Raw genomic sequence first — 10,575 nt, forward strand, 5'->3', positions numbered from 1 at the left:
ACAGATCACTGTTGACGAGTTGGAGAGGTAAGGAGGGACAAGAGGACTTAACGCACAGATGACTATTTTAAAATGACAGGGGCCGGCATAGATCACCCAGCCCAGTTACAAACGAGTGCCAACAGCCAGCATTTCTCAGACAGCCCCTACTAGGCAATGGTGCCAAGTAATGGGTGGGACCTTTCATTTAGGCCAGGTTAAAAATAGGCATCCGGCCAAATCAATTAAGAGCAGGAAGCTAAAGCACTTTAAAAGCAACATTCCTACTGTCTTCTTATAAAGAGGTTAGTTCACACTGCACAAAGCAAAAAAATTGTCCAGACTCAGATTTAACAATGGAACGTCACTTTAAAATTAGTGGTCAGCATTCAGGATGGCAGTGCGAGGAGATAGAACTTCACAAGACAAGGGAGCAGAAGTAGGCCATTCGGCCCATCGAGTCTGCTCCAAAGAAAAGGAAAAAGGAAAAGAAATGAGAAATGGGGGAACTTGCCTCCCTTAAATGCTGTTGAGGCTTAAAACATCACAGCTTGAGACTCAAGAGGTTCTGCGGATGCTGGAATCTGGAGCAACACACACAAAATGCTGGAGGAACTCAGCAGGTCAGGCAGCATCTATGGAGAGAAATGAACGGTCCATGTTTCAGATCGAGACCCTTCATCAGATCTGGAAAGGAAGAGGGCAGAAGCCAGAATAAAGGGGGGGGGGGGGGGGGTGGGGGGAGGAAGGAGCATTCCCCTCCTCCACTCTCATGACCTGCCCACTACCTCCCTCCTGTTCCCCACCTCCTTCCCTTTATTCCATGGTCTACTGCCCTCTCCTACCCAATTCCTTGTTCTTCAGCCCTTGGCCTCTTCTACCCATCACCTCTCAGCTTCTTACATCACTCCCTTTCATTCCTACCCCCTTATCTTCCCCCTCTCATCTGGACTCGCCCATCCCCTGCCAGCCTGTGCTCCTCCCCCTCCCCCCCACCACCTGCCCTCTTCCTTTCCAGTCCTGATGAAGGGTCTCGGCCCAAAACACCAACTATTTATTTCCCTCCAGAGACGCTGCCTGACCTGCTGAGTTCCTCCAGCATTTTGTGCACGTTACTATTTGGGACTGATGGGGAAGGGTCATGTGACTAGAGTGAACGGAGTTAAACACAGATCAATGATTTAAATTAATAGATCAAGGGGCTAAAGGGCCTCTCTCTGGTCCTAGTTACAATGGACACAGGGCAGGAGAAGAGGGTCGTGGTCCTTGACGAATATCAAACAGGAAAGGAAATTCTCTTCTTAAAATATGGATTTTCCCCAAAAGTGTATGGATCAAGGTAAAGGGGAGATATCTTGGTTAAACAGCCAGGGGGCTTCTGCAGGGTGAGCTCTCGAGTGAGAGGAAGGACGATACAGGGGGAGATCAGGTATTAGAGGAGTAAAGTGAACAGACAGGACAAAAGGGGCAGAATGGGTCAAGTTCAGAGAGGTTTGGGAATAAGGAATGAAAACTGGTGAAATGATTGGGCAAATAACAATTGTGCCCAAATGCCAGATCAAACCCTGGAGAAAGGCAGTGATGGCGAGGCAGCTTTTCCCGATTATTACAGTCAGTGGACTGAAGTGTCAGGGAGCAGCATCAGCCAATACTACCCCTCTGTACCTTCCATTTGATCAATCAGAAGAAACTGTAGAACACCTTCCTGCCCACTGAAACTCATCTCCATCTTGCCCTTGCTGCACAACACCATGCAAGCTCAGATACCACACAACAGGTCTACAAGACAGCCAGCCTCAGTGAAGGTTGATATCAAACAAGGTTGAGTCACCGACCCACCTTTCTCAATATTTCTCACAACATTGCACTAGTCTTTCAACAGACTTCTCACAAGAGTGGAGCTCATCTTCAGAACCAAAGGGAAACTGTTCAACCAAGGTGGTCAGTGGTCAATCTACAGGGTTCAGACAACACTTGCGTAAACTTGGAGGAGCTCCAACCCATTGTCTACGAGGCACACGAGGATGGACCACTTCCTGTTTCTCAGGAGCCACTTCTCAGCAGAGGCAGACATCAATGATGAAACTCACCACGGGCTTTAATGTGATAACAGAGCCTGTGGTCAGTTGGGAAAGAGCACTCGAAGACCAAGACTTCAGACCCAGCACAAAACTTGTGGTCTACCGATCAATAAAGATCCCTGCCCTCACGTTACTGACAACTGGCATATCCAGGCACTGAAGGGACACCACTTCTGTCTCCACAAAATGGTCCAAATTCACTGGAAGGACTAAAACTAATTCCAGAGTCTTCTCCCAGGCCAACGTTCCTTTTTTTGATGCACAACTTGCACACAGTCAGCTACTTTGGGCAGACCACATCTCACAAGCCCTCTGACACCAGACTCCTGAAACAGACACTCTGTCACGGTAAGTGAACGGAGGAAAGATTCAAGGATGTGCTTAAAGCCTCAGCGAAATGCAGCACCCCCACTGACTCCTGGGAATCTCCAGCCCATGACCAAGTCACACAGCATTGAAACAGGCCCTTCGGCCCAACCAGTCCATACTGACCAGGATGCCCATCTGAGCTAGTCCTGTTTGGTCTATATCCCTCCAAAATTTCCTATCCACGTACCTGTCCAATCACCTTTCAAATGCTTAAATGTCACTGGCCTCAACCACTTCCTCTGGCAGCTCATTCCATGTACTGACCACCCCCTGGGTGAAAAAGTTGCCCCTCAGGTTCCTATTACATCTCTCGCCTTAAACCCATGCTCGCTAGTTCTTGACTCCCCAACCCTGGGGAAGAGACCGAGTGCATTCACCCTATATATGCCCCTCATGATCTTATACACTTGCCCCTCAGTCCCCTATGCTCCAATGAATAAAGTCCTGGCCTGCTCAACCTCTCTATAATCCAGTCCCTCAAGTCCTGGCAACATCCTCAAATCTTCTCTGCACCCTTTCCAGCTTCATGATGTCTTTCTTACAGCAGGGTGACCAAAACTGAACACAATATTCCAAATAGTTATGGTCTCCATTCAAACAGAAGCATTCAAGATGGCATTTGAGAATCAAGGTCATGCATCGGGAGCACACACAAGCCCTGGTAAACAGCAGGCCATTCTATCCGGCTCAAACATCCTGCCCCATCTGTCAAGTCTCTGGTTCCCACAATAGCCTGTCACCTCAGAAGCAGAGTGAAAGCAAGTGACCCTCAGTGCCAAGAGATTGCACAAGATGATTCCCAGTGGCATTCAGGAAAGAGTGCTGGATTTTGGCCAAGTGAAGGTACAAGATAAACTGGAATCTGGGGCAACAACAAAAAAAAGATAATGCTGGAGGAACTCAGCGGGTCGAGCAGCATCTGTGGGAGGAAAGGAATTGTTGACATTTTGGGTTGAGACCCTGCATCAGGGCTGAGAGTAGAGAGGGGAGGTGGCCCAGTATAAAGAGGAGAGGGCAGGGGTGAGACAGGGGCTGGTAAGTGATAGGTAGACTGAGGAGGGGTGAACAATGATTGGCAGGTGGCCACCAGATTTTTGGGGGGGGGGGGGGGGGGGTGGGGGGGGGGGGGGAGGAGGTGGAGTTGGAGACAGGCTGGAGGGTGATGAGCAGGAACTCAAAGGCTACAGTGCTGGAATCTGATAAGGGGAACCATTAGGGGAGAGGTGTATGGCAGATTTGGGAGGGGTGGAGATCCAGTGGGGTGAAATGTGGGTAGTGAGTGGGTGGAATCAGGAGGGGAAAGTGGGCGGGGGGGGGGGGGGGAGAGAAGAAAGTGTGGGAAAGGGGACAAATGGGAGCACCAGCAGGAGCGAGAGGGGAATACAAGAGGCAAGGGTTGCATGAATTGGAAAACTATGTTCATGCCATTGGGTCGCAGAACACCCGGGTGGAACACGAGGTATTGTTTCTCTCGTTTGTGTTGGGCCTCACCCTGGCAGTGGACAAGGCCAGAGATGGGCAGGTCGGTGTGGGAATGGGGAGTTGAAATGGCACGTAACTGGGAGCTCACGATGGCCATTATAAACAGAGTGCAGAAGCTCTGCACATCAGTTGCCTGGTTTGCACTTGGTCTCACTGACAGAGGCCACATCAGGAGTACCAAACGCAGTAGATGAGGTTGGAGGTGGTGCACGTAAATCTTTGCCTCACCTGGAAGGGCTGTTTGGGTCACTGGATGGTGGTGAGGGGAGGGGATGCAAGGACATTTGTTATGCCTCCTACAGCTGCAGGGGAAAGTGCTGGGGTCAGGGAGGAGTGAGTGGGGAGGGATGAGTAGATTGGGAGTCACGGGAGGGAGTGGTACCTGAAGGAAGGTAGGAAGGGGAAGATGTGACCGGTGGTGGGATCTCATTGCAACTGGCAGGAATGAAGGATGATACGCTGGATGCAGATGCTCATAGGGTGAAAGGTCAGGGCAATGAGAATGTAATGAGTCATGTAATAATTCATTTCTATGTCAGGAGGTTACGTGATTTGTAATGGTGGCGTTCTCAGTATCCAAGGGCTACAAGTTTAATCAATACTATAAATTGTTTCTTGTCAGCTACTTCTGTTGTTAGTTTTCCATCACATGGATAATAAACCTATCACTGCAGAATTTGCCACATTTCCCTTGGAAACTGCTTCAATTCAGACCAGAACATCCTTGCCCATTTCCTGCACAAATACCAAAAGGACCTCCACTGGGGCTGAAGAAATCAATTTAAGCAAGGCCAGTGGGTCATGTGGTAATAAGGACCCAAATAACTGGGAATCTCAGTGCAACGATTCCCCCTCCCATTACCTTCCAAAGTATACAGGGAAGAATATTCAAACAACACTTGGACTAATCAATCTCCAAAATAGATGGCTGAAGCCAAACTCCATTGGACTAAGAATATCATGCTTACTACAGCTCAGGGGTAGAACACTCCACGGCAATTGGCTGACAAGCCAACTCCCAAAGTCTCCCCCATCAGGGGAGGTTGGACTACCTGCTATTTGCCTGGATGGGTCCAATGGCTGTCCACCTCATACTAACACAGACGAGCATCACCAGCTTCTACCTACTTGGACCCACAACATCCACTGTCTCGCAGTACAGGAGCCCCATGGTCACAAAAACAGTCATCTCCAAGCACCCTACTCACCATCCGACTGGGAAATATACCAGCAACCCTTCATCACTGGATTAAAATCCTAGTCACAGCACCACACTGCAACTGCTTGAGCAACCCACACCACCTTCACGTCACCTGGCGCTCGTCAATAAATGACAACTTTGCTTGCAATACCCACATCCCTTTTACTGAAAAAGGTAGGGTTACCCAAAACAGTCAGACACACCCCAGCAAGTTCCTCCAGAGCAAGCATATTCTAGCACTGCATTTTAATTACCTTGGTGGGCAGACAAGTTATTATGGTACTGTGCAATTCTCAGAACCTATTCAAAGACTTCTGCCTCAGAACTGTGCGCTACCGATGAAAAAGGAACATTCAGACTTTTTTTTGGATGGGATCTAACAGCTTCTGGTTTATAAGTAGGAACAGAAGACATTCAGCCCCTCGAAACTGCACTGGTATGCAAGATCATGGCAGATCCAATATTCCTGAAGTCCAGTTTCCTGTCCTTCTCTCCCCCCACCCTTCCAAATAATCCTCAATTCCCTTAGAAATCTATCTCAGCCTTAGATATACCCAGGGACTCTGTCCCCCACAGCTCCCATTCTAGAGGAGGGATCCACAGACTTCTTAATAACAGCCAATCGCAGTGAATAAAAGCTTATTTTTCAGGTTGAAATGTTAACAGGTTGACGCGAGTTCAGCCCCGTCAGCCCAAAATGGTGTTCACATAAATATTTACATCAATATGAAGCACTCTAAACATTCCTTACGAGTCAAGATGCTCAGCATGACTACGTGAACTCTAAAGGATGAAGGCTGTATTTTTAAATAAAAGCTGTTCTGATGATATTGACTTAAGATCATGAAATCATTAAACCCCCATTTTTCATGTACAATTTAAAAGTATTCACACACATTTAAAGTTACACAAATTTCCCCTTCCACAGCTACTTTGAGTGCTGAGTAATTTAACATTCCAGAGCTATAAAAACGACAAGAACACTATTTTTATCCCAGTGAAGTCTCCTGATTCATTAGAACACAACTCTCACCACAAAAGGATGCTCGTCTACCACAATGCTGATATTAAAGGCTGCTTTCTACAACTGTACAGCATCCTTTCTGGTGAAATATGTATTCCGATTCCTGTCCTTTCCAAAACTACCACAGACACTGACAGAAAACAGTTATCCAATCTTCGAGAAGCACAGTTGCAACCAAGCCACATCACGCAAGCCTTTTGTACTTCACTACGTCATTAGCTTGCCCCATTTGAATCTGTTGGGCCTTAAACTTTAAATGAAGCCACATTAAATCAGATCACTATACTGTACGATTTCAAAAGCAATAAAACTTGCATCTGTACAGTGTCTCACATTTATAACGTTCTAACGTAGGAAACTGGCAGTCAATTAATACACGGAAAGTCCTTCAAACAGAAACACAGATGCTAATAATGTTACTGGTAACACAGGCTGAGGCATACACGTTGGCCAGGGGAACAGGAAGAGTCTTGTTTCTGTTTGAACAGTACCATGGGGACAGAAACTTTAAACTCTCACCTAAAAGACACTATCTCTGGCATGCTCCAAACCCAATCTTGTGCTAAGTTCTAGAGTGCCAGCTCTTAGATGTTCAGCCAGAACAAATGTAAATGCTGCACAAAACATTACAGTACTGAAGACAAGATATCTGTGCCAAGACCCTACAGGTACCAAAGACAAGATATCCACGTTAAACTAGCATCGCAAACAAGCTGCTCAGACAGCAGTACACTTGGGTGACTGCTGAAACGACATTTGCTACATGGATCTTTACGAAACCTACCACAAATCTAAAGCGTATATGATGATCGCTGCATCAAATGAAAACAAACTCTACCACCAGCTGGGGCATTAAATGCTATCTTTACCCACACTCTGACAATGGGGAGTAACAGGTAGTGTGCTGAACAGTTGAACTCTGAGCCCAGCTGATGGACTTGGTACTCTGTGCATACTTTAGCACCTGCTCAGTAATAGCTCACCAGCCTATCAGAACGGCCACCATAATCGCTATCTTTACCCTGCAGGGAATATTAAATACCCTAGTAGGGCCACTAATGTGTTGAATTCACAATATGAATAAAGACCAGGCTTCCCCCCTCCCCCCCCCCCCAAAATACACACAGAAGTCAGCTGGTGGGTGGGGGTAAAGGGGGCATTTTGGGCTGGCAAGGCCTCAAACCGGTCACCCACTCAATCAGAATCCAGACAAATGATTGGCGTTGTTACTCACTACATCGATTACGCTAGCTCCTTTCGACTTGAAAGTTATGTGTCACACTTCTCGACACATCCTCTCCAATTGCTCATTCCGTTACCAAGGTGCATCACACAAACAACGCCACCGATGTACAAACCAGTGCTTGACCTCAGACTTACCCCAAACCACTCTGCAGACAGCACAGGACTAACAGCTGGATAATTCTGCTTCTAAAATGGCAGTACAAGTTTCACACACCCATCTTAATTACATTGCGAATAATAGGAACATTTTAAATTAACCCTCTGGTGACATTTTGAAAACCTAATTGTATCCACTTAAAACAGAACCTGGCCTTATAGACAATGCTTAAAGATAATTTGGCAGTGGAAATAAGCTGAAATCGGAATCTGTTTTATGAAAGTTGTTAGTCCTCAACACAAGAAAACAGGAGCCAATGGGCCCCTCAAACCTCCCCCACCATCTCCCTCCACCCTACATACATCTGATGATCCAGCCTCCGGGGACAGGGAATTCCAGAGATTCACCGCCCTCCGCCGTAAGAAATTCCTACCCGCCGCAGTTTTAAATTACCTTTTGTACTACCTCGATGCAGTTACGCATGGAATGATCTGTCTGGATGGCACGCAAACAAAAGCTCTGCACTGTCCCTCGGTGCATGTGACAATAATAAACCAATTCAACTGACAACTCTGTCCCCTGATCCAACACTCCTCCCACCAGTGCAAACATCTCAGTATCCAGCGCCTTTCAATGACCCCCATTCTTCTACGCTCTGAGGGAGGCAGACCCATTGCAATTTTGTTTACGGCTGAAGAGAAATCCGTGCATTATACGGCGGGGACAACCCATTGCAAATCAGCCTGCTGTTGACAAACCCAAGGCCTGCAATTCTGCAAGCCCTGCCAACGTGCTGCGGGGGGGGGGGGGGGAGGGAGAGAGAAAGGAACCACCGGTCGCCACCTCTCACCGACCCCTGTCCTACTACTGCAGGCTGATTAGTTTCAGCAGCAGTTGGGGATAGTTTCACACTAAACCCCCTACCCTCCTCCCCTCAAAAAAATGATAGATCCGTAGCAGGCGAGCCGTGTATTTCCTACAGAAGTTAAAACTTTTTTTTAAACAAGATGTGGGCCAACTTCAAAGTCCCCCCCCGTCCCACCTCACCACCGCTGCAATGAGGTGCTCGCCCTCGCTACATTTCAACCGTCGCTTTCGTTTCCGTTTTGCAGAACTACGTGCAGCAGCAAGCAAAGACTGTTCATAAATGTCATCTCACCTGTCCCCAAGCCCGGCTCTTCCCTCTCCCCAACACACAATGGCCCAAACTTAAGTCACAAAAAGGGATTGAACTTCCAGCGGAATCCGGGCTCGCTGCGCTGCTGCCCGGCCGTGCACTCCCCCAGTCCAGGGGAGCGCCGCTACCGCATCTGCCTGCATGGCAGGGCAAGCGGTAGTGAATCAACGGGGCGTTAGTTCGTGTCTTTCCTCCGCCCCCACCCTGTGTGTGTGAGTGTGTGTGTGTGTGTGTGAGAGAGAGAGAGAGACACACAGTCAGTGTAACCGCAACCCCGGGCACAGGACGCTCTCCGTCTCTACTTAAGACACACGAAAAGGACCACGTTTCTCCTGAGAGCGGAGACCTCCTACCCCTCATCTTGCCCCAGCGTCTCCCCTTCCCCCACCTCTACCCCAGCGTCTCCCCTTCCCCCACCTCCCATTGCCCGTGTCCCTCCCCCTTGCCCCCCACTGCCCGTATCCCTCCCCCCTACGCCCCCCCAGTCTCCCTCCCCCCTACGCCCTCCCACTGGCCCCCTACTGCCCCAGTGCCCCTCCCCCTTTCCCCCCCGGTGTCCCTCCCCTCTTCCCCCCCCCACTGCCCCAGTGTCCGTCCCTCACCCCTGACGACTGCCCCCCCCCACCACCCCAGTCTCTCTCCCTCCCCCCCTAGTGAGTTTCTCCCTCCCTCCCGGCCGGTCCTCCAGCGAGCAGCCCCACGCCCCAACCCCGGAGAAGCGCTCTCACCCGCCAGCTGTCTGCCGTCTAAAACGCCGTCGCTGCCGGCACGGATCCACCCGCCGCGGCTCGGTCCGTCCCTCCGTGTCGCGGTGGGGCAACGGACATTGAGGAGGTGGGAAGGAGCGAGCTCTGGGGCGGGGGTAGGGGTGGGTTTGGGGAGGGGTGGGGGTGGTGGTGCGAGAAGTGTATCAGAGCGATGGGTGGGTCAGCTCGCCGGGTCCCAGTGAAACTGACCAGGAAATCCGCGTGTAATTGCCGCGGCTCCCCCCCCCCCCCACTGCACCGACTAGGCGTTAGCACACGGAACCCATCCTCCAACACTACGTCCCGCCCCTAAAACCCACAGCCTCTCCAAAGATTTATTTGAAGGAAAACAAATTGGGTCCACATGACCCTCCCTTGACGTCGGTTGTCTGGGGCGGTGCTGACGACCTGTTTCAGAAATGCATTTACGTCGGAAGCCGAGGCAATTTACCAGCAAGCGGCGTCACGCTGTGGAGTTTAAACGCCGGGTTATCTCCCGGCTAACGCGGCTGAGCTGCTCTTCCTGCAGCCTGGCTTGTTTAATGCAGACCCGGGTCTGAAAAGGGAGAGGAACTGAGAGGAAGGTGCAGGCTTGGGGGTGGGGGTGGTGTCCCGGTGGGCTCGTAGCTGCCAGCACCCCATTGCTGGCTCGGAGGTGCTGGGAACACGTGATTTCACCACCACCACCACCACCGTCATTTCTGTATCAACAGCCGGGGAGTTGCAGACAAGATACAGCAGGGAAACAGGCCCTTCGGCCCAGCAAGTCCGTGCTGACCACCCATTTACGCCAACCCTACATTAATCCCGTTTTATCCTCCCTACCCCCCCCCCCAAGATGCTATCACTCACCAGCACACTAGGGGCAACTTGCAGTGGCTAATTAACCTACCAACCCGCCATTCACCCATCGAGTCAATGCCAGTGCACAGAGCAATCCCATTCCGCCACTATTTTTTTCCTGTAACCTCTCTGCCTAAATTCTCATCAACCCCCCACACTGATTCAACCACTCGCCTACATACTAGGGGGCAACGTACAGCAGTCAATAAACCCACCAAGCAACAGTCTTTAGGACATGGGGGGAAACCAGAGCACCCAGAGGAAACCCACACAGTCACAAGGAGAACCTGCGAACTCCACGCAGACAGCGCCGGAGGTCAGGATCGAACCG

At 50.0% G+C, this 10,575-nt stretch overlaps 1 protein-coding gene across 4 annotated transcripts in view; it reads right to left on the bottom strand.

The window, feature by feature from the left end:
* LOC127580266 (GTPase KRas) overlaps window positions 1-9,732 on the bottom strand; it is a 54,167-nt gene extending 44,435 nt beyond the window's left edge. The window contains exons 1-2 of one of the 4 annotated variants that reach the window (XM_052033427.1): window positions 9,384-9,732; window positions 494-614 (exon numbers count right to left, since the gene is read on the bottom strand). The gene's annotated coding sequence lies outside the window, so the exon portion shown is untranslated. Of the gene's footprint in view, window positions 1-493; window positions 615-8,637; window positions 8,811-9,383 lie in introns of those variants that run through there. The other 3 variants (XM_052033426.1, XM_052033424.1, XM_052033425.1) reach the window with 3 other exon arrangements.
* Window positions 9,733-10,575: the final 843 nt, after the last annotated feature.

Source organism: Pristis pectinata, chromosome 19 (assembly GCF_009764475.1).
Source record: "Pristis pectinata isolate sPriPec2 chromosome 19, sPriPec2.1.pri, whole genome shotgun sequence".
In the NCBI taxonomy this organism is placed as follows: Eukaryota; Metazoa; Chordata; class Chondrichthyes; order Rhinopristiformes; family Pristidae; genus Pristis; species Pristis pectinata.